General features: G+C 55.0%; 2 long non-coding RNA genes across 4 annotated transcripts; one reads left to right on the top strand and one right to left on the bottom strand.

The window, feature by feature from the left end:
* Positions 1-510: 510 nt before the first annotated feature.
* Positions 511-25,526, top strand: LOC144369464 (uncharacterized). 3 transcript variants are annotated; one of them, XR_013429265.1, is made up of 3 exons: positions 511-701; positions 18,166-21,425; positions 21,608-25,526. It is a non-coding gene; the product is annotated as an uncharacterized LOC144369464 (long non-coding RNA). The 3 variants fall into 3 exon arrangements; XR_013429263.1 differs by having other exon boundaries at positions 18,166-25,526; XR_013429264.1 differs by lacking the exon at positions 511-701 and adding an exon at positions 4,314-5,146 and having other exon boundaries at positions 18,166-25,526.
* LOC144369465 (uncharacterized) lies at positions 9,923-12,424 on the bottom strand. The gene is made up of 2 exons (XR_013429266.1): positions 12,199-12,424; positions 9,923-10,032 (listed from the first exon to the last, which is right to left on the bottom strand). It is a non-coding gene; the product is annotated as an uncharacterized LOC144369465 (long non-coding RNA).
* Positions 25,527-25,682: the final 156 nt, after the last annotated feature.

The raw sequence follows: 25,682 nt of genomic DNA, 5'->3' as shown, positions 1-25,682 counted from the left end.
AGGGTCCACTTTTCTAAATTTGCCCTCTGGTCCTGGACCTGTAGGGCCAGTGACGGGGTGCCTCTCTGACCCCCCTCTCCTCCCTACCACCCCACAGTTGCTGGCCAGGAGGCCTTGGGCTCAGGCTACACTCAGCCTGCCCCCAGTGCCCTGCTAACCTGAGTCTGGTGTTTTTGCTTCTAGTGGGCACCCCTGGCCCTGGGGTGTCCCTGAGCTACCACTCTGCCCCATGTAGCCCACCCAGAGTTGCCCGACTGTGCCACCCAACAGATATCCCTGACACATGAAGGTTCTGGAGCGAGTGAGAGTCCAGGTGGGCTGCGGTGCCTGAGCTCTGAACCTCTAGGAGGCACAGAGAACAAGACTGGTCACAGCTGTCCCTCTGCAAGCCCAGAACAGCATTCCAGTGGTGACCCGGGAGCTTTGGAAAGATTAAAATCTCATGAGTTGGCGGATTCCTCCCAGGCTGTGGAGTCCACCTGACTCCGTTATTTAACAAGCCAAATTTGGGCCGTGGCTGGTCACTTCTCTGGTAGGGTGACCCTGGGCTGGCAGAGGTAGGAGGGTGCAGTGCCACCCCTGCCCTTAACCCTGGGCCTACTGCTCAGTGAGGACTCATGGCCTCTTTTGATCTACTCCTGCTGCTCACCCAGCCAAGGTGCCTGGAGAGATCCCGGCAGAAGCAACGACCCCCACTGCAGGTGAGGCTCTGACCTCCTCTCCAACCTTCATTAGTGGGATTCAGCCCAGGTAGGAGTCTCCAGGGCTGGCCTCTGCCCAGAGCCCTCTGAGTTGGATTTCTGTCTGATTCTACAAGTCATTGCAAATGGGGTGTTCCAGTGACCTATCACTATGCCAGAAATCACCCCCAAACAGTGGCTTAAAACACCACCAGTCATGTTATTCTTTCTGGTGGTTTCTGTGGGCACCCATGTGGCTGGTCAGACATGCCCAGTGTTGGAACAGCCAGAGTTTCCTGTAGACAGGGCCTCTCTGCGTAGTCTCTCCCTGTGGGCTAGCTTGGGCTTCCTTCTAGCATGGCTGCCGGAGGCCGCCTGACTGCTTATATGGTGGCTGATGGCTTCAAGAGCAAATATTCCAAAGATCAGAGCGGAAGAAGATGAGGGATAATTGGAGAGATCTGGATGAGATAAGCTGCCTGTGTGCAGGGCAAGCCTCAGCATGAGAGGACCGTCCTGGACAGCCATGCAGCCTCTGGCCTCTCAGGCGTTGGCCTCTCTGCTGGGGAAGGACAGACTAAAAGCCCTTGGGTTTCCTCACAGAGGAGTTCTCAGAGACCCCATGGGATCCAGTGGGGTGCAGGTGGGGTGGGGACCAGTCATCAGAGATGATGAGGGTGGAGTGAGTCAGGAGCCTCAGGGTGCATCTTGCCCCGGCTCTGTGCGGTATGTCCCCCCACCCCCTTCTCTCTCTCTCTCTCTCTCTCTCTCTCTCTCTCTCTGTTTCTGTTTTTTTGGGTGTGTCTCTCCCTATTCCCAGACTTCTGGAACACTCTTGAAACTCTTTCACCATTTTTTTTTTTAACTGTCGTTGAAGTATGAAATTCTTACAGAACAGTCGTAAGTCCTGGCTCTGCGCTGCACCCGATGCATGATGCTGGTTTTGCCATTTTCACACCTACAGGGGTTTGTGCTGTGTTCTTTCCACAGGCACCTCTGCTGTCTGGCCTCTGTCCTCCTACTGTCTGTGGGTGTCATTTACGCCACCATGTGCCTGAGCTTCCCCTGTCTCACTCCTGTGCAGCATTCTGTAAAACTCCCAGGCTGTTAGAGTCCCCCAGAAAAGCAGGATCACACACGTGTGGAGTGTGTGTGGGTAGGCAGATGTACACATGTCATGGATGTTCAGGGTGAACAGAGCAGGTGTGTAAGTAGCGTGCTCACGTCACGTGGCAGGTGGAGGGTGTAGACGGTGTGTGCCCCTGGGCACGTGAGCTGCGTAGGTGAGGGTGCTGTTGTGGGGTTTCGGTCTGGGCAGTTGTGGAAGGCTGTTATTTCCCCGCCTGGGGCTGGAGGGTGGGAAGGAGCTGGACGTTAGGCAGAAGTTGGTGCACCTAGCAGCAGAGCTGGTCCCTCCCAGAAGCTGTGAGCAGCACCCTGGCTCGGGGTGCCCCTGGGAGGAGGAGCAGGGAAGAGCAACTGGAACACACTGAGCGCCTACGGGGTACTGGGTGTTTCATCCTGAGGGTTATGGACTGACCCCACCTGACGGATGTGGACACCAAGGCTGGGCAGGCCACGTGACTGCACTCCAGGCCCTTTCCCAGCTGCCTCTGGCTCCGAAGCTCCTCTAGGGAGGACTCTAGCCTGTGTGGCGAGTCACTGGGTCCCTGGAATCTGCTTTGTGATTCTGTGATACTTCTACTCACATATCCACAGGTGAACTGGCCGTGGGAAATGACTTTGGGTCTGTGGCAGGCAGAATGGCCCCTGTGTCACTTCCCAGGATGGTAACAAAGTACTGAAGATGATCTAGCTTAAAGGACGGAAATCTGTATTCTTAGGGCAAGTCTGAGGTCGGGCCACCAGCCGACCATGTTCTCGTGGCTTCCCGGGTGGTTCCCTGCTTCCTGTGGCTCCTGGGATGCCCGCACCCCTTGACATCCCTGGCTGGTTCCTCGCGGGGTTGTCCCATGTCTTGTCCCCTGTGTATCTGCGTCTTTTCTCCTTTTCTTATGGAGATACCAGTCCTGTTGGATTAGGGTCCCATCCTACTTCAGTGTGACCTTGTCTGATGACATCTACAAAGACTCTATCTCCAAATGAGGTCCCAGTTACAGGTACTGAGGTTTGGGACTGGAACACAGTGACTTATGATGGGCATGCACCCCATAGACACACCACAGTCTGAGAACATGGTGGGTGAAAGATGCACTTAACGCCTAGCTTCCTGAACCCCACAGCTCGGTGCCTGCCGTGTGCCGGTGGTCTTCCCTGGTGATTTCGGGGCTGACTGGGGATTGCGGTTGCTGCCCCTGCCTGGCACCGAGACAGTGTCATACAGCAAGCAAATCACTGACTCAGCAAAAGGTCCAAATTCGAAAAAGTAGGATTTTTACTGGATGTATATCGCTTTCACACCATTGTGAAGTCAAAGAGTTATAAGTGAAAACAGTCATAAGTCAGGGACCATCTGTAGCTCTTTGGGGTGGGGCACAATTCTAACTATGATACCCTCGAAAGATACCCATGTCAACATCCTTGCAGCCTGTGAACACGTTATCTCACGTGGTAGGTGTGATTCAATCAAGGATTTTGAGATGGACAGAGGACTGTGCATTGTCCAGGTAGGTCTCATGTAATCACGAGGGTCTTATGAATAAGAGGTGGACAGGAGGAGTCAGGGAGGGGGAGGTGATGACGGAAGCAGAGGTCAGAGTGACTCTGGGCCGTGAACCAAGAGTCAGGCAAATACCAGAAGCTAGAGGAGGCAGGATTTCCCCTGAGTCTCTGGAGGGGACAGGGCCTTGCAGCCTCTGCCCCCAGAGTTCTACCAACAAATTTGGGTTGTTCCAAGCTACCCAGTTTGTGGAAATTTGTCACAGAGGCAACAGGAAGTCACACAAAGTTGGTGACCTAGAAGGGCCAGAGCCTGGAGTCGGCAGGTGCTCCTGACCCAGTGTCAGTCTTGAGGAGTCTCTGTGTGACCCAGGGCAAGCCACTGTCCCCTCACTGCCTAAATGAACAAGTTGAACCACATCCACCCTCACCAGATCCTTCAGTTCCCGCCAGATTGGGCCCCTTCCCTCCAGCCAGAAGAGAACCCGCAGAGGGTCTCCAACTTTGCTTTTCTACCAAGGGAGGACATTGTTCAAAATGGGCAACCACCATCTGTTCCCACGCACGTCGCTTCATAAAAGAATGGCCCTGGTTAGACCTCTTGGCACCAAGTCCAGCCCTTCTCGTTGGACACTCTGGGAAAAACTCGCCCCAGACATTGCTCTCGTTTTTCTGTAGGACACCAAAAACTCGGTTCCAGCTGCACATCCCTGGCCCAGGACGCCCTTTCCCAGGGTTGGGGCAGAACTCCAAGGTCAATGCTCCTAAGGCAGTTGCAGTGCCAGGGCCGTGGACTCAGCAGATGGCCCGTTCTCCTGGCTCCGGGGCTGGGGAGCAGGGTAGGCACGGCAGGTACACGGTGGTCTTCATGCTGTATACCCCTGTGCTGGCCCGCGAGGCCACGGCGACATGGAGTCTTCCAGAATTGACTCTTTCCTCCCAAGATCCCTCCCCTGACGCCTGCTTCCAGAGTCGATGCCCCCCCCCCCCCCCCCCCCCCCCCCCCGCGCTAAGCCCTCTGTTTGCCTTGGAGCCCTAATGAAGGGCAGCGCTGTGTTCCCCTCACCTTCCCCTGTCAGGAAAGCTCCACTTCCTGTCTCCCTTGCCAAAGAATCACTTCTAATTGGATCTCCACCCAGGACGCAGGCTGTGTGACTTTTTGTTTTGACAACCTGGAAGCTCCCTCTTGCTCTGTTCCACTCCAACCAGGAGAGGTCGTGGTGCAAGTGCCCTGTGGGCAACGAGTCCCTGGCAGGAGCCAGCTGCTCGGGCTCCCGAGAGGCCGGCATTCCGCTGGGAGACTGTGAGCTGGTTGCTGAGATGAGGCAGCTTGGAACTTCCTGGCACTGAAACTGGAAAAACATGGCACATCGGGGGTTGGACCCCGTTTAGCTCTCGGCAGGCTTCAGCCCTGGCTTCCACGGGGCTCACCAAATTCCAATCAATTGTCTGGGCCCATCGCAAACCGACTGAGCCTGTCCCTCAAAGTGGAGAGGGCACAGTGGCAGGTTTAGTTCTCGGGGTGATTTTATTGCACAGCCAAGTCTGAGACCAAGGCGGCAGAGACACCTGTATGGACCTTCACCCTGATGGCCAGGACGGCTGGGCCGGCTCCCAGGCCTGCTGCTCCAGGCCCAGTGGGAAGAGACCTCTGGGCCACTGAAGAGAGCTGGGGGAACCAGCTTCTGAGCCCAAGCCTGGTTATTTACCCAAGTCTTAGCTGGCTCTTGATCTCCCTGGTTAATAAAAAGCGCCATGGAAACGGTGACATCAGGGGAGCGTGGCCAAGCACACCTTTCCTGGGCAGCACAAATACACCTGGATTATTACGGTGCGGGCGACCTTGGGTGAGTCCCTTCCCCACCTGGGCTTTGAGCTCAGCCTTTTTTCTTTTTAAACAGAGGACTCAGAGAGGGAAGGATGTGAGCAGAAGGCCCGGGCAGGGGAGGCGGGAGCTGGACCTCCTCTGGACACCATGTACCTCTGAGCTGTGGGTTCTAGGTCCCTGTCTCAAACTGCTCAGCAAGGAAGCCCTGAGCCTGGGATTCTATGGGCCCAGGAGTGTGGGTGGGAGGTGGGGGTGGGGGCCTCGGGTGCCCTGGGGGCTGGAAGGTTGAGCAGTCCAGGGCCTACCCCAGCAGGGTGTTTGCTCTCTGCTCCTCGGCAGCAGCCCCAGCGTCAGAGTGGGGCCAAGGTATCTTCCTCTTTGAGGTGACCTGATGAGGGTGGGGGCCTTGCTGGGGAAACTGAGGCCTGACCACCAACAGGCAAGCGTGTGCCTGCAGCTGGTGCTCCCAGTTTACCCCAGGGAGGCTGCACCAGCAGCAAGGCACGCCCCGGGTCCAGCCTAAGTTCAGGCCCTGAGGTCAGTCCAGGGACTTCCGCGTGCCCCCAGGCATGCAGCCATCCTCCTGAGCCCTGGCTGCTGTGGCACTTCCCATTCCTCTCTGTCCTGTTTAGGACTGTTCTCCTGGGGCTTGGAGTGTTCTCTTTGGGACTGTGAGCTCTACAAGAAGAGTGGCTCTCAGGAATACTGTCCCCATCTCCAATTCAGGCAGCCTGGAGAGACGGGGAGGGAGCAGGAGGTGGGTTCTGAGAGCTGAGTCGGATCCTGGTTCAGTGGCGCCAGCCTGAGCCTCTTGCCATTCATCTTGACACAGAGGCCACTTCCCTGTAGGAAGGGCTGCACGCTGTCCCCGTCCCTTTCTCATCTTCCCAGGCTGGCTCCTTAGCCTCCCCACAGTGCTGGGTGATCCTGGGAGTGAGCTCCAGCCGCTGACGGGGAGGGGAGGGAGCGAGCATTCCTTGTTAAGAAGCTGGCCCTGTGCCTGTGCCTGGCCGTCCCAGGCTGGAAAGAGCTGGGGCCCCTCCCTGAGCACTGCTCTGAGAAGGGCTCCTGTGACTGCGAGCACCTGCTGTGGCCAGGTCTGAGTGAGAAGGAAACCTCTGTGGATGCTGAGCCTGAGACAGCCTGGGTCGGTTTGCACAGAGCTTGGGTGATCCTAACTAGTCACAGTTCTTGCCCCTGGAGGGAGAAGAAAGAAAGGGAATGAGGCCCAGCATGCTCGGCACTTCCTGCAAACGCCTCCCAGAGGTTGCTTCTTCTTCTTCCCCATCCCTGGTTTGTATCTCATAAGGAGATTTAAATTTTGAACATCATACTACAGATAACTAACACTGTGTTATTTTCATCAGAATTACCAAAATTTTCAGGCCTCCTTCCCTAAACCTCAAACCAGAAATACTACTTTTTCCTGCTCCAAGGCCAGCCAAGTGGAAAAGCAGGTTGCAGGGGACAAGCCAAAGGAACTGGCTGTTCAGGCCGGAGGAGGCCGTGAGCCTCTAACCTCTGGGCACTCGGGCTCCCGGGCTCCAGGCAGGCTCTGGGGCTGCCAAGGAAGTGCCTCTGGCTGAAATCCAGGAAGCACTTTTGGAAGTCAGGGCCGCCTCAGGAGGTGCTGCTCATGTATGCGCTGGCAGCCCTGAAGAGCCCTGGGGACGTGGGCGGGACCGGGCAGGCCAGGTGGCTCCTATGCACAAGAGTCCACCTGTCCAGGAGGACAATCCTGCCTTCCTTGTGGGGAGGTGGAAGGAGTGTCACTGGGATGGTGCTCTGCAAACAGCAGAGCTCTGAACAAATATCCTCACACTTTGCCCGGGAAGCCCAGGGTGGAGCTTAACCAGAGCTGGGGGGCCCCTGGGGTGGGGCCAGGCTGAGGCCAAGCAGGGCGCCCTGGCCTGCAATGGGGACTGAGGGGCCACTGCACCTGGAGCTCCCCAGCACCTCAAAGCACCAGGGCTGGATGGGCCATTGTCCCACGGGAGCTCCTTCCAGGGGAGGGGAGGGGTCGGACCCAGGCAGGGAGAGCCAGGCCAGCAGGGAGGGCCAGTGCTGGGGGGAGGAGAGAGAGCAGACCAAGGTTGAAAGTGTGCAAATGAGTGAGCTTGTGTGTGTATGAGTGAGTAGGGGTGAGTGTGAGTGAGTGTAGGTGAGAATTTGTAGGCATGTGTGAGTATTGAATGTGTTGGGTGTATGCATGTTTGAGAGTGTGTGTGTGTGAGAGTATGCGTATTGGTGAGTGTGTGTGTTGTGTGCATGAGTATGTTACAAGTGTGCATGTGTATGTGAGTACTGTGTGTGTGTGTGCGTATTCATGATTGTGCGAGTGTTGTGCATGTAATGTTTGTGTGCGTGCGTGTGTGTATGAGGAGAGTGTGTTATGTGTATGAACATCTGTGAGTGGGTATGAGGAGTGTGTGTAGGTATGAGTGTGTGTGTCTGTGTCTGTGGCACTGCGGTATTCAATGCCTGCAGGCCTCAAGGTGACGCTGTGATTCCTGTGGGGATGTGAGGAGTGGGAAAGAAGAAGCTGGGATCCGAGGTCCTTGTTGGGGCAGCCCTGCCACCCTGGAAGGCCACCCTGGAAGGCCACCCTGGAAGGCCACCCTGGAAGGCCCTGCTCGTGGCTCTGGCCCCTCCTCTAATGCCAGCCGGGCTCTAGCCAGGAGGAAGAGCGGTGACGGAGGTGACCCTGCCACAGGGGCCCAAGCCCGACTTCACCAGGAGGAAAGGTGTCTTGCCTGTGGTCCCCAGGAACCGTCAGGCGTAGATGACCACAGATCTCGGCCTTGACCTTGGATGCCCTGATCAGGAGCACCCGGGGAGCACAGGTGGCAGAGGCCTAAAGGGGCCTCACGTGGATGGTGGCCATGGGGGGGAGGGGGCTCCTAAGGAACGAGGGGCTGGGCTGAGGGGCCGGGTGCAGGAGGTCCTGTGGGAGGGAGGGGCAGGGACCCGGCCAGCAGGGCTTCTCTTGGGCTGCCCAGAGGCGGAGCACGGACCTTGTCCTGCTCACTGGGTCTTTTGGAAGAGCTTCTCCCGTGGCCCTCGTGTTCTTGCTGCTGGGGAAGGTGGGACTCGCCCACCCCGTCATCCTTGGGGCTGGAAAGAGGCTATGCCTTCCCCAAGCCAATGGACCGTGAGCGGCCTGGCTGCAGAGGACCAGAAGGGGGAACCACAGGCTGGCCCTAGGTTCAAGGGACCGTGGTCCCCACAGGGGGTCAGTGGGCCATGCCCTGCAGGCAGAGGAGAGGTCGCTCTGGGTTAGCCACCTCAGGGAGGATTCCCGGCCCAGCCAGCAGGGTCTGCTGACCCCACCTCACCCAACTCTCCAGGGGCTTTCCCTCCGCTGGGCTCTAAGCCAGACCCTCCCTACTTTCCGGGGACATCCTTCAGGGGGGCTGTGGCTGAAGTTGGGCAGACGAGGTCCTGATCCCCTCTTGGCCTTGGAGCTGTAGATTCAACTCTGGGGTCTTGGTGTCCTTCCCTGAAAGTGGAGAACGTCATACCCACTCTTCGGACGAAGGTCAAGTGGGTCAGCGAACAGGGCTGTGGGCCCTCCCTGGCGTGTGGGCACTGCTCAGGAGTTCCCAGTGTCTGGGGGCCTTCGTCTTGGACTGGGCTCCAGAGGTCCGGTTCTGGTTTTGGTGCTGCTGTGGGACAGCAGGCAAGTCCTTCAACTTCTTGGGGTCTCAAGTTTCCTCCTCCATAACTGGGCGGGGCCAGGCCTCTTCCACCTGAAGTGCTGTTGGGAATGGCCTGGGCAATGACGCTGGGAAGGCTTCCCAGGGGGACACCAGGCATGACTGACATCTCTGCTCTGAGCCACCAGGGGGAATTTCCCAAGGGTTCCTCACTAGCTCACGGCCCACAGAAATGTCCTCCCCGGTCATCCTAGGACCATCCCTGAAGGGTGGGTTCATCCCCCATAACTCCTTCTGTGCTTTCCAGCCTGCTGCAGTCTGGTCACGGGGTACAGGGCAGTGAACGAGCCCCTGCTAGGACTGGTCTTCCAGCACATGACCCCAAGTCTTAGAAGGTTCCGGTTTGTGTCTATTGCCAAGTCAGCAAGAGAGGGCCCTTTTTCCTTCTCAAATGGACCCTGTTTTGATGCTCAATTCCAAGGCCTAAAACAAAGTCCACCTTGGTTTCTATTATATCTCAGCTGCTCTGAAGGGTTCTGCCTAAATGAAGGGTCACAAGACACCCTGTAGTCTTGGGGACAGGGCTGAGAAAGGGGAGGAGTCTGGCTTTTCCCAGTACGAGCAGCACTACCCTCCCACCTGCCCTGGCACCTGCTCCGTCCCTCCTGCCTCCCCAGGGCTCCCTGCGTCTCTGATCCCCTGCTCCTGCTCCCCATTGCCATTCAGGAGTCACAGCAGCCAGCTAGGAGATGGCCCTTCCTCTGGATGTCCTTCAGGGGCAGCCCAGCCCAAGGATAGACCAACGGGGCCTGACCTGCCTGCTCCCACTGGAGGACACAGCCTCACCTAGCCCCTCTCCCTCGCCAACTGACTTGGGGACCTGGATTTGTCTCCATCATAGGCAGAGCAGGACCCACAGCCAGCTTAGCCAGACATGGCTAGGTGCCTCCCACTCCTCTTCAGCCATGGTACCCGGAGCCCCTAGGGACTGAGATGAATGGCAGATCCAGGGGGCGCTGGTGACAGGAGGAGACAGCCCCTCCATCCACAGTTTAAGCCTGTTGGGAATGAGCTGGAGTGTGGGGTCCCTTCGCGGTGGAAGGCAGGTCCCTACCCAAAGAGAACAGTGTCCAGAAACGTGCAGGCTTGGAGATGAGCGTCTTGGCAGAGCTCAGGTAAGGGCTGCTGCGGTGCAGTGAGTCATGCGGGGCTCTGCAATGGGTCCCCAGGGGGCCATTGCCGGAGCATCCTGGAAAAGTACAAAGCCATTACTTACAGGGCAGCCTGACGCTGGCTTCCTTTGACGTGGTTTGTTGGTTGGGCTGCCGCTGCATATGTTTCTGAAAATGCCTCAGGTAGGTGACATTTATCAAACCAAATGCTTTCTAGTTTTAGTCCCCAATCCAGAGACAATTCTCTTTATAGATAATGTTGCCAGCCCGCCTGGGCGTGTGCGACTGAGTGGTCTCATTGGAGGAGTGTGAAGTCTCCCACCATCAGAGGGAGGGGTGGGGAGGGAGTTTGCATGGCATGAAAGCTAAATGCCATCACGCCGACTCCTCCTCCTCTCCTAGGTGGCAGTAGAGGTGGCACTGGCGTGGGACTGGAGGGCCCTGGCCCTGGTGGTCTTGTGCACAGATCTATGGAAACATCCAGGTCACCTCTTGCCTTTCTGTAACCTGTTTCTGTGCCCTGGGCACCAAGGCTCAGCCTCAGCTGGCAGGAGTCAGAATAGGTGGCCAGTAGCTGCCCTTGGCCTATCCGGCTGGCCAGCCTTTGCAGTGGACAGGGCGCCCCTGTGGGCCAGCCAGAGGTTGAATGTCCTTTCCTTCTTGCCGCCTGTTTGAGGAGGAGCTGGCCAGCCGGAAGGTGTGGCCTCTGCTCTGGACGTCTTCCTCAACAGCACAGCTGCGAGCTCACTCTCTGCGTCCACCCAGGCGCCAGGGCTTTCCAAGGCCGCCCACTTGCTCCCAGAAGTGGGTTTTGTTCTTCCCATTTTCAAGGACCTTGTCCAAGGTCACCCATCTGGTGTGAGATAGAGCTACCCCAGTACTCGACCTTGACATCATTCCACCTGTGCTTCCTCTGTGCACACAGGGGCTGCCCAGGGTTGGGCTTCCTCCAGCACTGACCCTGCCTCCCAGGACACACTGAGGGAACCCTTGGCAGAGTCTCTGGGATGGAGGAAATCTGCTCGAGACGGGGCCTCACTATGACTTTGGGAAGTCACTCTTCTTCCTCTACAAAGGGTGTGGAGAGGTGGAGGGGGTCTCTAGGTCCCTCTCTGGCAGCTGCAGGCTTTCTGACCTGCTGAAAAGGCCTGGAGACCAGTCCTCTGGAAGGATCTGGTCTTTCAGAGCTGCCTCTATCTAACAGCAGGAGACGTGCTCTGTGCACTGGACAGCACCCGGGGTTGACCACTCCCACCTCCACACACGGCTGACTGCCTGTTCCTCGCCTGGACCCTCTGAGTCTGATGGGAGGTCCAGCCACACCTACACAACCCTAAGACAATGAAAGCCAGAATCAGGGCCATGCCCACAGTCCCCTCCCCAGAGATGAGACCACTTTTCGCCTGTCTTTAAAGGCAGGAGAGCTGAGGTCATTCAATTGCACCCTTCTCTCTGCTGGTAAGAACACTGATGCTCAGAGGGGGTTTGTGACTTGCTCAGGGACATGCATAGTTGGGGGCGGGACCATCAGAAGTCCTGCCCTCTTGGATGGACTGTGGCTGTCAGTCATAGGGATGTCTCTTTGGCCCTGACTCTCCACACCTGCTCGACCTTGCTTGCAGACCCTCTGGCGGGGTCTCAGGGTGGATGATTCTTTCCGTGTCCTATCACCATGGGCCACATTGGTGGCCTTGGTTTGTCTAGGATAGTGTTTGGCTCTGTCTTTCATCAGTTCTGAGCCTGGGGGCTGAGAGTCTGTAGGTGCTGCAGGTTAGCGGGAGGAACTCCAGGGGGTGAGCTGGCCTGCCCCTGAGGACCCTGGCTTTCCAGGGGAGTGGCCCAAAGGAGCCCTTACCACCCAGCTCCCAGAGGAAGGCCAAGGGGACGAGGCTCTGGGCTCCTCAGAGGCCCAGAGCTGGGCGAGGCAGGAAGGAGCATATGCCTACCACCAGCGTTTGGGGGCTGGGCCTTCAATAATTCACTGGATGGAGGACTGGCTAATGAGATATCTTGGTTCCCCCAATGAACTTTCCTCTTTGGTGGATTCCCATAAAGTCCCATAATGTCCCCTTCCTCCACAGACCCAGCTTTTTGCAGGGTCTTCTGGTGGCCCAGGCTTCAGGGGGTGGCCTCCTTGGGGTCTCTTCAGAGTCTAACAGGCGGGTGGGGGAGGGTATCCCCCTTCCCAGGCTCCCCCCCACCCCGCCCCGGGGTGCTCAGGTCACACCCCCATACCCACTTACTTCTCTTCCAAATGGAAGGCAAAAATAGCCCAAAGATCCCAGAGGCTCTGAAAAGCTTTCATGGGCTCCGTGCAATTAGGAGCTGGGCTGCGGCAAGTGGCGGGAGCAGTGAGGGCAGGCTACTCTGGGAAGCGGAGTCACGGGAGGAAATTTCCATGACGCCTGCCCAGCCCAGAGCAATTGTGGGTTCATGCTGACCCTTCTGAAGGTGCCCCCGGGGTGAAGGTGATGGCCCCCCCAGGGAGAAGCACCTGTGCCAAGCCACTAAGCCTCTGTCCTCAGTGTGAACCCCTCCCACCCTGTACCCTGTCCCTCAGAGAGGCTGGCCCCAACTTGAGGCCCCCTGCTGTGAAGAGGCAGGTCCTACCCCAGCGCTGGTGGGAGGGGACACGCACCCACAGGCCTCAGGCCCAGCCTAGAGCCCTTGAGAGCCTTGTGTGTGAAGTACCAGGCTAGTGCAAGGGACTCCAGGGGGTGAGCGTGGCCTGCCCTGGAGGACACTGACTTTCCAGGGGAGTGGTTCAAAGGAGGCAGCCACTCCCTTAGGGACACTCTGTCCCTTCCCCGGTGGTCTCACGGTGCAGGTGCCACAACCTGGTGGATGACTGAGGACCCGTCAGCACACACTATGGTCACACTCACCAACACATACCCCACTTACACAAGAAGAACCCGGTGCACCAAGCAGCACGGGGAGGGGAGGGGCCTTCAGCAAGCACCTGAGCCTCAGTGTCCTCCAGGGTCAAAGGAGGCTGCTGACGCTGGCCTCCTGTGAAGTCCCATCAACCCCGGTGTGTGCATCCAGGGGACCCTGGCTCTCAGAAGGCTTCACAGAGCACGTGCAGACACACGTACACACAAACCCCCACACACCCAGGCGCATGAGCCCTCCACCCACACGAATTTACTCACGTGCACCATCACACAGGCACCTTTAAACTCCACACCGGAGACGTGGAGGGAGGAGGCTGAGGTCAAGGTGTTGCCGGGGAGTCGGGAGACAGGACGGGGGGCCAGCACACGGGTCCTGAGGCAGCATCTCCAGGTGGAAGGGAGGCGTGGAGCCCGGCTGGGGGCGGGAGAGGGAGGGACTAGAGAGACTGGGCTTCGGGACTGTCCCCACCAGAGAAGCTGAGGTTGAAGCTCTGCCACCCCCAGCCTCCTTCCTGGCCCCCTTTCCCCTGCCTGCTTGAAGTGTCCACCCACTGTGTGTCCAGGTGACTATTATCAGCTGAGGGGCGGGAGGGCCCCAGGAGGCAGTGTTTGAGATGGGCTCAGCTGGGCTGACACAGAGGCACTGTGGACCCTGCTCCCTCCTTGTGCGCAGCTGTCTAGGCCTGGGAGCAGGAGTTCTCTCTTTAAGGTCACTTCCTGCTTACTGCTCCGGGAGCCCTTCCCTCGCAGACCTGGCTGGGGGTCCCAGGCCCTTCCACAAGCTGAGCATCCAATGATCCTTTCCAGGTGGGGAGCCTGAGCCCCCTCCCTTCCCCAGCAGCTCCAGTAACTGTGGATCAGCCAGCGGCTGCAAGCCTCGCCTGCTCACACACACAAGGTGGCCCGGACAGTCGTGAGGGAAGGAGTCCTGGCCTGGGCTGTGGGCGGAGGCCGTGAGGGGAGGAGACGGGGGAGAGCTGACCTGCAGGTCCCTGTAGACTGCCCGTGGCCACTGAAGGTGAGGTCAACTCAGGTACAGAGGGGTCGAGAGTTTGGTGCTTCGAGACATCCTCACAGTCCACACCAAGCCCAGACGGGCCACTAGATGAACCTGGTGCTCTTGCAACTATGCCTTGGCCAGTCACCTAAACCCTCTCCATTGCCCTCCACCCCTTCCAAGCCTCTGCTTCCTGTCCAGTGGCCTCTTTTTCTTGGTTCAGGGGATTCTTGTGAACCAGCTCAAACAAGGACACTTGGTATCCAACGTGATGTTCCTAATAACACTCAAGTTCATGTACAGCTCTACCAAGGGCAGATTGGACCCGCACTGTGCTGTGACATGCACGAACCACTGATTTCTGCCTATCTCCATGCCAGGCCCATCCTGAGCCTGCTCTGAGGAAAAGCCAAGGGGGTGCCGGGTCTCCTGCCTACGAGACAGCGCTGCGTTGCTGTGGCGGCAGCCTGGAGCCTGCGGGTACCGGGAGCAACCCCCCTCTCCTTTTGGTGCTCTTGGGGCTAAGTCACAGAACTGAGGCTCAAAATTCAGCTGAATCTTGGCATCCTCATAGAACCGAGTCCCCTCAGGGCCTCAGTTTCCATAAATACAAGTGGGAGGTTGCAGCAGATACCCCAGCACTCTGGCAGCTCTGGGTCCCTGTCTAGTGATGGGGGACCTAACAGGCACCCAGACCAGCACCACCAGCCAGATTCCACGTGGAGGTCAGGTGAGCATTTTCCTTGCCAAGTGTGGGCCCCCACCCAAGCCCAGACGCCAGGGGACGGAAATAGTCCGGAGCATCCTGCCGTTCTCTGCTCTGCAAAGGTGAAGGTACGGAAAGGAGGAGGCCAGGAAACTGCATTTGACCTTCGCTAAAATGAGGCTCCCAGTCCCAAGGGGTAATTGAAATGAGGATGAAAATGAGAAAACAAATTGAGGGCACTGGAGGATGTTAAAAATATGCATCTGTATTAATGGAAGCGAGGAAATGAGGACTCCCGTAATCACGTGAGGCGCTCCAGCGCCTGTCACTCAGGGCAGAATCACAGAGCGGGGGCCGTGAGAGGGAGCCCAGGGGCACCTGGCTCCTCCAGTCCCCTTGTCCTGCGGACAGGAAAGGCGAGGCCAAGGAGGGCTGCGAGGCCCCAGGCCAGCCCAGGACAGCTCCAGAGCCGCAGGTCCAGGGAGTCCCCTGGGAGTGCCTGGCCTGCGGAAGGAGCTGGGCTCCTTGGGAGTGCCCACCCGGGCCCTTCCTGGGCTGCCACGAGCTTCTGAACGGTGACGTGACGGGGGAGTGTGCGTCGCAGCTTCGCAGCGTGTGGCTACGACAGCTGCCCGATAAGCCCTGGTTACTATCCTCGTTGATATTGATCAGTGGGGCCGGGTGATGTGAGACGAGGTTTGCAGGAAGTGGCTTCTTCTCTGGCGGCTGAGTAGGAGGAGAAACGCAGGGCTGGCCCCGTGGGAGGCCCCATGTGGGCAAGGTGGGCCATGAGGAGGCCCAGGCCCCGGAGCAGGAAGGAGGAGGAGATGCTTTGCATTTGAGGAGCCGAAGCTGCCCCAGCAGGGCAGAGCCCTCTAGTGAGCACCTACTAGGTGCTGGCAGCCACCAGCCCGTCGCACCACTGAGCAATGGGGCTGGGGCTTCTGGTTCCAGCCCCTCTGTGGAGTGGCTCAGAGCTGGGCTGTCACTGTGTCCAGGTCCCAGGCCTGCTGTCACATTTGGTTGGCTGCCTGCACCACCTGCCTCGCCTCCCACCCCGTCCCCTCTCCCTTCAGCAGCCCCTGGTTCCTGAGCCTGAGCTGTCTACGCTCCTGCTCCCCAGCCGACTTTGCTGCCTTGGGGTCTGCCACCCTGTGCTCTGGGCACTCTGCTCCACAGGCCTCGGCCCTGCAGCCGGGGAGATCCACAGAGCGGCCACGTGGGCTTCAGGCTTTCATCCCTGCTCTGGCACAAAATCTCCCCTTGGCAGTCCCAAGTCCCAAGTCTGGCAAGCGGTACCCCTGCTGGGTGCGCCTCGCTCTGGGAGTGAGGCTGGGGTCAAGGGTCCTGAGACGTGGTCCCTGCTGGGCCGGTTTCTTTGTGACATGGGCAATGTCCACGTGCCTCTCAGCTGCAAGAGAAGCCCAGGCTTCTCCCAGCCCAGAGGGGGATCTAGAAGTCTCCCCGAAGAGAAAAGGGGAGACAGAGGATGGGGGTTTCCATGTCAGGGATCCATGTTATTTAACACTACAATCCTGGGAGTGGCCCCCTCTGGACCCCTGAGCACCAACTGTCCCCTCCTCGGCCGCTCTTCTTGGGCTGTGGATCTTTGCAAGTTTGTCTTTCCAGGTGTGTCTCACTTGGGCCTGTCTCTGAGGCCCGTTCTCAGGTTGATAGACATCTGTGTTATTCTACTTTGGGGCTATTATAAATAATACTGCGGTGAACATTCACATCCATCCAAGGGTTTTTTTTTTTTAATGTTTACATGATTTTTTCTTTTTCTATTAAATGTTTACTTTTCTCTGGTGTATATATTTAGGAGTGGAAATACTGGGTCACATGGTACTCTATGTTTAATATTGGAGGAACTATTTCCCAAAGCAGCTGCACAGTTGTACAATTCTACCAGCAAGTATGAGAGTCCAGTTCCTCTCCATCCTCCCAACACTCCTTATCACCCACCTGTGTTCATTATAGTCCTCCTCACAAAGGTGAGGTGCTACCCCACTGTGATTTTGACTGGCGTCCCCTACTCGCTAATGATGTCGAGCATATTTTCATGTACTTATTGTATTGGACATTTGTTTATCTTCTTTGGAGAAGTGTTTATTCATATTATTCGCCCACTTTTAATTGAGTTATTTGTCTTGTATTATTGAATTGTAAGATTCTTTTGCATATTCTGTATACAAGACCCTTATGAGATAGATTTGCAAATATTTTCTCCCATTCTTCAGGGTATCTTCATTTTCTTAATGGTGTCTTTTATAAAATTTTGATGAATTTCAAGGTTAGGAATGAGACTTAGCTGTAGAACACTTCCCTAGGATGCATAAGGCCAAAGTTTCAATCCCTAGCACTGTAAATTTAAAAAAAAAATACATTTTATTAATTCCAATTGATTGATTATAATTTGTAGTTTGGTGTCATATCTATGAAATTATTACCTATCTAGGGATCATGAAGGTTTATACCCATTTTTTATATGAGTTTTATAGTTTTCACTCTTACATTCAAGTCTCTGATTCATTTTAGTTTTTGTATTTGGTGTGAGGCGGGTGGCCCAGTTAAGTTCTTTTGAATGTGTGTGTCCAGTTGTTTCAGCATCATTTATTGAAAAACCAATGTGTACTCCAATGAATTACCTTGGCTCCATTGTCAAAGATCGATTGGATCTAAATGTTGTTAGTTCTGGACTCTCGATTCTGTCCCATTGACCTATATGCCTGTGACCTGTGCCAGCTCCACATTGTCTTGATTACTGTGGCTTCTGTAGTAAGACTTAGAATCTAGGAGCATGACTCTTCCAACTTTGTTCTTTATCAGGTTTGTTTGACTGTTCCAAGTCCCTTGTGTTTCCACATGAATTTTAGAATCGGCTTAGCCATTTCTGCACAAAAACAAGATGGTTATTAAAAACAAGGGATATCAGTGTGCAGTGGGTCACACTGCGTCTACATGACTTCAGGAAGAGTCATCTTGACAGCCTTGAGCCTTCTGACCTGTGGCGTTGGGAGAGTTTTCCATTTATTCAGGTCTTTCCTTTCTTTTGACCATATTTTGTAGTTTTTCAGGGACCAGTCTTGCATTTCTTTTGTAAAATTTATTCCCAAGTACTTTTTTTGGGATGATGTTATAAATTGGAATCATTTTATTAATTTCATTTTGGATGGTTTATTACTAGTGTATGAAAAACATGATTTATTTTTGTACATTGATCTTGTGTCCTGAAATATTGCTAAATTTGTTTCTTCATCTTACAGCTTTTAAAATATTTTTTCCCAGCCTTATGGCTTTTATTGTTTTATTTATTTTTTTCCCTTGGTGGATTCCTTAGAATTTTCTAATATTTATTTATTTATTTATTTATTTATTTATTTCTTAGTTTTTGGCAGACACAACATTTTTGTTGGTATGTGGTGCTGAGGATCGAACCCGGGCCACACGCATGGGAGGCTAGCGCACTACCACTTGAGCCACATCCCCAGCCCTCCTTAGAATTTTCTATGCACAAGATCATGTTATCTGTGAATAGAGACGGTTTTACTTCTTTTCCAATGGATTCCACTTATTGATGTCTTTATTTTTGCTTGTCTTCCATGGTCAGGCCTCAGTACCTGCTGATGGAGGGGCAAGGTGAGTTCTTCTCTTGCATCTAGTCTGCGGGGCCTGCATCTAGTCTTCCAACGTTGAACATGGGGTTGGCTGAGAGTTTTTCATGGAGGCCCTTTATCAGGTGAGGAAGCTCCCTTCTGTGTCTACTTTGCTGAGTGTTTTCATCTTGAGAGAGTGTGCGATTTTGTTGAATGTTTCTTCTGTGTCTATTGAGGTCATCACGTGGTGCTTTTGATCTGTATTCTATTATTGTGGCGCATTACCTGAGTGACTTTCATACGTTGAAACAACCGTGGGTTCCTAAGATAAATGCCCCTTGGTCTTGGTGTATGCACATATTCCTGGGTTCCATGTGGTGTTTGGCTGAGGACATTGACATTGCCATTCATAAGGGATATTAGTGTGTAGTTGGCTTCTCTTGTGAGGTCTCTGTATGGTTTTGGCATTCGAATAATACTAGTGGCCTCAGAATTGAATTGGGCAGTACTCCTTTGTGTTAGTTAGCTTTGTGCCACTATAACCAAAATGGTGGACAAGAACAACTTACAGAAGGAAAAGTTTATTTTGGCTCAGTGTCATGGTCCGAGGTCTGCTAACTCCATTGCTCCGGGCTGTTAGAGGAGATCCGCGGTGAGCCAGGAAGCAGAGAAAGAGAGAGGGGGTGGAGTGGGGCAGGGGCCAGGGGCAGAAAGAGTCCCCAAGGCCATACCCCCAGTGACCTATTTCCTCCAGCCATGGCCCCGCCTGCCTACCATTACCACCCAGTAGCCCATTCAAATTACTAATCCATCAAATGGATTAATCCACTTTTGGGATTACAGCCCTCACAGTCCGATCGGCTCATCTCTGAACACTGCCTAAAACGTGCTTCTAGAACATGAGCTTTGGAGGGGACAGCCCAGATCCAAACCAGAAGATCCTTCTTTTTCTGTTTTTTTGGAGGAATTTGTGAAAGACTGAGAATCATTCTTTTCATTTTTCTCTGGTGGCATTCACTGATGAAGTCACCTGGGCCTGAGCTTTTCTCTGTAGAAAGCTTTAAAATTACTAATTTAACAATAGTTATAAATCTATTCAGAATTTTTGTTTTATCATGAACCAGTGTTGATAATCTTCTCATAGTAACCCCACCCCACCCCCTGTACTGGGGACTGAACCCAGGGACACTTGACCACTGAGTTACATCCCCAGCCCTTTTTATTTTTTGGAGACTGGTCTCACTAAGTTGGCCAGGCTGGCCTCGATCGTGTGATCCTCTACTTCAGCCTCCTGAGTCGCTGCGATTACAGGTGTGCACCACCACACCTGGCTACACAGAGTCTGTTTTTAAAGAGTTGATGGAGGGAGATTCTAGAGGAAGAAGGAGGCCTGGGGTTAAGGTTACAGATGAGGTTGGTTATGGATAATGGCGGGCTGGACGGCTCACGGCTCTCCTTGGCCTGACCTTGTTCTAGTCTTGTTATGGGCTCAAGCTCCATAACGACTTTCGGATCTCCAAGTTTGGGTTAGGTGCCCCCCTTGCTGCCTCTCCTATAAAGGCACTTGCCACGTTGCACTGAAATGGGGCGCAGTCATCAGTCTCCCCCTCAGACTCTAAGTTCTCTGAGGAGAGTGGCTGGTGCACCATGTTTACCCAGCACCTGGCACTCTAGCGCTCCCAGACACTTGCAGGATCTAGTCTAAAGTGTCGACCATCTTCTTGGGCATTCCCTTCGTTTCCCTTTTAACTCAGTGCCCTCCCCCCTCCATTTCCTGGATCCCACGTGCTCCTATTTCTTTTTTTTTTTTAAAGAGAGAGTGAGAGAGAGAGGGGGACAGAGAGAGAAAGAGAGAATTTTAACATTTATTTATTTTTTCTAGGTTCTCGGCAAACACAACATCTTTGTTGGTATGTGGTACGGCTGAGGATCGAACTCGGGCCGCACGCATGCTAGGCGAGCACGCTACCGCTTGAGCCACATCCCCAGCCCCACGTGCTCCTATTTCTTAGTTTACTGACTTGCTCCCTCATTTCAAGGTACACATCTAGCAGCAGTCTTAAGAAAGGATGCATGAGACCCGTAAAGTATTAGAGAGCACCTTCCTTTCGGTCTGAACCATGTGTCTCCTCTACCTTCACCCTGTGTTCATTGCAGGTGGAAAACATGCCCATCCAGGGCAGCTGTGGAGATCAGTGATGCTCTTATCCCCTTGGATGAGGGCTTTCTATATGTTTCTGGAAGCATTTTAGGATCTCGCCTGTCCCAGGTGCTTTGGACTTTTTCAAATGTGTGCTTTCTGTTCTGGGCCAGTGGTTCTCCAGCAGTACCATGAATCAGTCCCCTGGAGGGAGGGATGGCGCTGCTGTCCAGGGACCACACGGCTCTGGAACCACCGTGCCAGGCCAGGGGTGGGCCTTCAGCTGGGAGAGCTGTGCCTTTCAGTTCTGCAAATTTGACTGTGACTTAAACAAAACCAAAAATGGGCCCCATGCACTTTGCTGCATTTTGTTTGGTTAACTGGTCTTTTAACCTTCTGAAATTCCTGATGTCAGTCTCCTAGAATAATCGCTTTATTTACTTTCCTCTCCTTTTCCCATCTTTCGGTTCATCTTTCAAGGAGATTTTAGCATCCAACTCTTCTATTCAGCTTCTCCTTTTGGCTGTGGTTTTAATTTGCAGGAATTCTTTTTTGCCTAAGAGTGTTTAAAACTAGCACCTGTTCGTTCGTTTCTTGAAGGCAGCGCCTTCTCGAGTCTCTCTGTGGAGGTTGATTAGTTTTTTCTTTCTTCTGCTCCTTATATAGTTCCTCTCCTCGTTGCCTGGTCTGTGCCATAGAGGGTCATTAGGCAATCACAGACTTTTTTCTATTAAAGATGCTTCCCAATGTGTCACCTGCAGGCATTTCTTTGGGGACGGGTCCATCTCTCCTGTAACTCTTCCTCTCATCTCCTGCTCTCAGGGTATGAGCCCTGCTGCCAGGGCATGGGGAACAGGCAGGGCACCCCACAGCCATGGTGACACTTTTGCCTAGCCTCTCACCCTTCATCCAGGTTGGATGACCCCATGAAGAGAGGACGCCCTGTTAAATACGAGGTCAGATGACCACCAGGTGGTTACCTAGTACTGGTCACTAACGGAATGGACAGCCTATATTTTTACTTGCTAAATCTGCCAGCCCTCTGCACAGGACTCCAGCCAGGACATCTATTGAGCGCCTTTTATATGCCAGTACTCTGCAAGCTTCAATTCCAGAATGTCTTCAAAATCTCCAGTAAATAAACTCTTGTCGCCTTCTGTGGGGTAGCAGTAGCTTACTGGGCGGGGCTGGCCAGGGAGCCTAACATATTATATTCTGATTTTCTTCCAATTTTTCTCCCTCGGCCTTGCTGCTGCCTTGCGTGGGACCCGGGTCCTCTAAACTTGGATTTTTGAACTTGATCATCACTTTAATAGTGCTCACTGGAAGCTGAAGTCAGCAGTTATGTTTAACTGGACATTCTCTGAGTGATTTGCATGTTTCCAAGATGGGGTTCCCCAACCTGCGGCATGAAGCCAACTCTCCAGCGTGACTCTTGGGCAGCAGCCTGCCCTGCCGTCCTCTGGGCCTCCCAGCAGCACAGTCTTACTCTTCCAAGTCCATCCTTTGCCCATGCTGTTCCCCTCGACCACACACCCTTCCTTCCAGCTTAAGACCTCGTGGAGTGGCCTTTCTTCTGGAGGACCTGTGGGTTCCCCTGTCTGGGCACCCAGGCTCCCTCTGCATGGAGGAGCCCAGCACAGGCTTGTTGGCCGGGCAGAAAAGGAAGGAGCTGTGAGGCCAAGGCCTGGGCCTCGGTGGAGGAGCCTGCTAGTCCCAGAGACCCGGCTCCTTTAACAGACTTGCCCTGCTTCTGTCCTACTGACGTCCCCTCACCTGGAGGTTCGTGGACCTGTGACCATGCTTGGAATTCTGACCTGGGAGGTCCTCGTGGGGCTCAGGGCTCTGCGGGCTCCTTGATTCCCAGGGATTCTGGGACAGGTCCTGCTCTTGGTCTCTCTGGCCTTCCCACCCAGTCTCTGATTGGTTGCAGAGGGGTGGTGATGAAGGGAGAGCGGAGCCTCTGAGCAGGCGTGGTGCGGCCTCGTGGGAAGGGAGGTCTCGGGAAGCCAGCTGTGGTGTGGCCTTCAGCCTCCTGCAGAGAGCCTGCTTTTCCCTGGACCATCTGGAGGCCAGGGTGAGAGCAGGCTGGGAAGGGAAACAGAATATTCCTGAAAAGCCCCGTGCTGCTGCCTGGGGAGGGATCGCGGTGGGAGGTTCAGAGGGTGTGGGCCGCATTCTGGCTTCCAGCACCTTCCTGCCTGGACTTCATCACACTCTGATCTCACAGCCTTCAATCAGGCACATCTGGGCTCCATGTTCTGAGCAGAGTCGCAATGCTGGGGACAACCCCAGGGCTGGCTGCAGGGGACACGCTCCTGGGCAATAGGGCAGGATGTGGTGCTTTCCCCAAGCAGGACAAGCTGGACACTGCACTCCCCAGACCGTCTCTGGGGACCCTGCCTTCCCTACAGGGCCGCTGGGTCACAGCACAGCAGGATCTGAGGACAGGGAGAGGAAGATGCCGGGAGGCCTGGGCAGCACAGGTGGGCGGCCCCATGAGGAGAGGACGCCCCGTTCCATACGAGGTCAGATGACCTCCAGGGGGTTACCTAGTCCTGGTCACTAACGGAATGGACAGCCTATATTTTTACTTGCTAAATCTGCCAGCCCTCTGCACAGGACTCGAGCCAGGACATCTATTGAGCGCCTTTTATGTGCCAGTACTTTACTGAGTAGACACTTTCTACTACTCTCCTTGTTCAATTCATAAATATTGCCGGGGCTCCCGCTGTGTGCCAGCGCTGTGTTCTAGCGAGAGAGGAGACCCGGTAGCGAGCACAACAGACTAAGCCTACCCTCCTGCACTCATTCAAGTCGGGTAGGGGGAAGAAGACAAAAATAAATAAATAAAAATACGATACATCAGAGCCAGGCACAGTGGCCCCTGCCTGTGATCTCAGTGACTCAGGAGGCGGAGCCAGGAGGTTTGCGTGCTCCAGGCCAGCCTCAGCAACTCAGTGAGACCCTGTCTCAAAAAAAAAAAAAAAGGTTGGGGATGTATCTCAGTGGTAAAGCATCCCTGGGTTCAATCCCGGTACCAAAATAGTCATACTAATACTGTCAGGTGGTAAAAGTGCTAAGTAGAAAATAAGCAGGCAAAGGGGTAAGGGTGGGCGGCTAGCCTCCAGGAGGGGGTGGGCGAGAAGAGCTGGAGCAGAAGGCGAGGGTCCTGAGCTCACCTGGGGGACCATCCCAGTCTACCTGAGCCGTGCATGAAAGCACTGATGAGGTCCCTGCTGTGAAGATGGGAGGCGCAGGGGCTGGATCCGGGAGCAGGGAGTGCCTAGTGGGGAATGCGGTCAGGGCAGAGGCCGGATGGTGGCAGATCTCATAGGTGGCAGCAGAGAGTTTGGCTGAGAGCAAGATGGGAGCCTGGAAGTTCTCAGTGCAGGAAGGTTCATGCTGGCTCTCAGAGATGGGTGCAGCCCTGTCTGCACTTTACAGAAGCAGGTGGCATCTAGGTATCTCTGAAATACGCATGAAGGATGCCTGGCCTGTCCCTCTCCTGCTGAGCTCCAGAACCCAATGGGACTTAGAGGCAGAGCCAGCAGCAGTGTAAAGATAGGTCTGTCTGGAAACTTCCTGCTCTGAGTGAGAAAGCCATCCACACCTTGTAGCTCATCCTTGTCGTAGCACCCAGGACAGGGCCCTGCCCAAGTCCCGGTCTGCTCCCAGCGGGTGAGATTGGGACTGGGGACTGCAGCAGACCAGGACGGGGGCAGGGCCAGCATCTGTCCCACATCCTCCCAGGCAGGGCGGGGCCTCTGCGGCTTCTCTCTCTTCTTTGTTTTTCCCCTGGGTTTCCCCACAGATGTTTCCCGAGGGCCTGTGATGTGCCGGCCTGCTAGGTGGCACACCCAAGTGAACGAGATAACCACACCTTCCAGGTAACCACACCTTCCAGGTAACCGGGAGCAATACACAGGAGCAGGGACAGCAGATGGGGGTCAGCTGGGGAGGACCAGGGCTCAGTCAAGAAGGTGGCCTGGGGATAGGCTATGGGAGGACTCCCCCAAGCCTTTTGTCATTTTGAAATCCCAAGGTGAGGTGCAGGGGACATTAGGATCTATGTGATCCTAGGAGACATCAGTGAGCGCCAACACTGGACTTGAACCTGTTCTGGGGAGGCAGGGTTATCTGTAGAAACTAGCCAACCTCAGGCCCCCCAGCTCCCTCCCACTTGGGGCCAAGTCCCTTCCATGTCTATGTCCCCCCAGTCCCAGTGCTGTCTGGTGCCATGGAGATCAGGTATCCTGAGCACTGGATGTCCCTGCCCCTGAGGGTGCCCTGCCTGCTCTGACCCCAGAGGCAGCCTGGCTTCTGAGCGGATCTGGATCTGGCTTCTGCTCTTGCAGCTCAGCAGGGCGCAAGCTAAGCCCTGAGGGCTTGGCCGGCCACCTGGTGTCCCCCACCTGGTGCTCCCCCCTCCCCAAGCTGCTGCTCTGACCAGAGTCAGTCGCAGGCCAGGGCTGGCCATGCTGATCCAGGGGAGCCACCCCGACAGCCCCAGGAACCCGAGGGACGGACTGAGGGCCATGAATGGAGGACAGGGAGGAGAGCAGTTGTTCTACTTCCCTCGGAGCTCCACATGGGGTTGGCTGGGCTGTGAGCGGGTTTCCCCGTGTGTGGTTTGTATGTGTATAGTGCCTGTGTGTGCCTGTATGAGTGGTCGTGCCATGTGTGGCATGGTGTGCCTGTGTGTACGTAGTAGTGGCATGTGTGTGGCATGGTGTATGGTGTGTACCTGTGTGTGCGTGGTAGTGGCATGTGTGTGCCTATGTGCGCATGGTAGTGATATGTGTGGCATGGTGTGCTTGTGTGTGCCTGGTGTGCATGGTAGTGATATGTGTGGCATGGTGTGCCTGTGTGTGCGTGGTGTGCATGGTAGTGGCATGTGTGCATGTATGCATGTGTGTGCCTGGTGTGCATGCCAGCCTGCTGGTGGGTGGCTCTGCCTGTGGGGACTAGGAGCATGCTAACCCCTTCCAGGCTCTGCCCCAGGGTAGAGTGGAAGATAGTGCTCATGGGGCAAGGGACTCTGTCTGGAGCCTGCAGTCCCCATCTCCAGCCCTATGCCCTCTGCTCACAGCCATCCTGACAGGTGTCACCCAATTGTTACCGCTTCCCCAGTGTTGAAGAATAACACCAAAGAAGCACGCCGAGGCAAGGTCAGAGTAGAAATTAGAAGTTTATTAAAGGACGAAGGGGACCCAAGAGGTGGAATCCGTGGAAGTGCGGTTGTCTCCCCTTTTTACAGTTTTGGTGATGGAATGTAGGTGGGAAGCCCCAGGGGTGGGACACAGGTGGGCCAAACAAGTAATCTGGGCAGGAAGGACTTCATTATCACTTCTTTGGGATGGGCTATCTTCAAATCTGCTGGGGCTGTTC

The sequence above is a fragment of the Ictidomys tridecemlineatus genome, chromosome 12, assembly GCF_052094955.1.
Source record: "Ictidomys tridecemlineatus isolate mIctTri1 chromosome 12, mIctTri1.hap1, whole genome shotgun sequence".
Classification (NCBI taxonomy): Eukaryota; Metazoa; Chordata; class Mammalia; order Rodentia; family Sciuridae; genus Ictidomys; species Ictidomys tridecemlineatus.
This window is presented reverse-complemented; position numbering and strand designations above follow the sequence as displayed.